This window comes from Sinocyclocheilus rhinocerous, unplaced genomic scaffold (genome assembly GCF_001515625.1).
Source record: "Sinocyclocheilus rhinocerous isolate Xijiao unplaced genomic scaffold, SAMN03320098_v1.1 scaffold3237, whole genome shotgun sequence".
NCBI lineage: Eukaryota > Metazoa > Chordata > Actinopteri > Cypriniformes > Cyprinidae > Sinocyclocheilus > Sinocyclocheilus rhinocerous.
The window spans coordinates 61,642-63,594 of NW_015626861.1; positions in this window are offsets into that span (position 1 = coordinate 61,642).

The following is a 1,953-nucleotide window of genomic DNA, read 5'->3' on the forward strand; positions in this document are numbered from 1 at the left end:
CATAATATATGTGTGTGTACTGTGTATATTTATTATATATATATATATACAAACATATGCATGTACATATTTAAGAAAAATATGTAATGTTTATATATTAAATGTATTTATATATTTATAAGAATATAAATATATTAATGTACATGAAAATATTTTCAAAATATATACTGTATGTGTGTATTTATATATATACATAATATACACATACATATACAAAAATTTTTACAGCACTATTTGTAACATGTAATGTATCCCCAAATTCCCAAACAGCTGTCAATCAAAATCAAAATCAAACAAAAATATTATATTTAAAGTTTTTTTTTAATCACTGTTTGTAAACTACATTGGCACAATCATCAGAGATGGAGCAGTCAGAAGCAGTTATTTGTGTAAATGCAATGCAAAACATTAGCATGTTTTCCTCCATCATCATGTCCCTTTAGGGGCGCCGTAGAGCTCTAGTAATCCAGATTCAGAAATCTGGAAAAGTGTGTATCTGGATCAGAGTGATCCAATCCAGTTTTGCTTTGAAAAACCAGCACAAAACTAAGATGTGTTCCCTGATCCTGGATCGATAAACATGGGATCTCCAAATCCAGATAATTCTGATCCAGACTAAACTGGCCCCTGAAGTGGAATAATGTTGTTGTGGTTTATTAGATATGAACTCTTTGTGCTTGCGCTCTGGAAACACCAGCTCTTTGAGCCCGAGAGGTTTGGAGGTCTGATCTTCAGCAGCGTTGGAGCCGTGGAGGCCGTGAAGAGCTGCTTAGACTCTCAGAAACACAGACACAGTGAGTCTGGATCAGCAGATGCAGGAAACCATGCTACAAGCCTCTGGAGATGTTTTTGCTTCATATTGGATGGCTAATATGTTATTTTTTTGTTATATATTATAGTATGTCATAAAATTTAATTTGAACAAAAGAGCAACTCTGCCATATAGGATTTACAAATGCAGAGTTATTTTAGTATCATTATAGCTTGTATTAATATTTTGAATCAGTTTATATTTTTCTATTTTCATTTGAATTTTAGTTAATGTTTTAGTGATTTTGCTCTGTATTTTTGTAATCTTTAGCAGTTTGTCTGTATAGTTTTAATTCATTTTTATTTCAGTTTTAGTTTTTGTTATTTCAAATTAAGCCAAATTAAATGAGAAATGTTGGCATGGCAACTAGCTGAGATAAAAAGAAATTCAATATTTGTTATATTTTATTTTCACAGTTAACATTTATTTTATTTCAAGTAACAAACATGTTTTTTAATGGTTTTAATTATAGTTTCAGCTATAAATAACCTTGAACTGCAATAAAAGTTATAAAATGAATTAGTTGTTATGTGTAAGTGTGTGGAAGGATAATATGAAAAGTGCTGATGATCTTTCAGATGTAGAAACTCATAAATGTGGGGCATTATTTCATTCATATATTTATATTATTATATTTATATTAATTCAGTTATATTAATTCTCAAACATTAAAGCAGTGTTTCTGTCTTTGATTTTCTAGGGAATGCATGAATTAAAAAAAGTTTAGCTTGAATACAATGATAAAAGCATCTGTCAAATGCATGCATGTAAATGTTACTGTCTGTATAAGAGAATAAGAGTTTAGTAAGTGCTCACAGTAATCTCAGCCACTACAGGCCACAGTTTTTATCACTTTTCATAATAAATGGTTGGATGGATGATTAAAATGATGAAGACACTTCAAGAAAATGCCTGATTTTGGACCATTACAGTTTTATTTTGTGTTGTGACAAATATATTATGACAGTTTAGCATAGTATTTGTAGTATTGTAGTTCATTTATGTTGTTTTTGTTCTACAGAATGGGACGCAGTGAAAGACAAATGGAATGAAAAGTCAGTTTATGTGGTTGGAAAAGCGACAGCATCTTTAGGTATGAAATCATTTCACACACACACACACACACACACACACACTCGCAC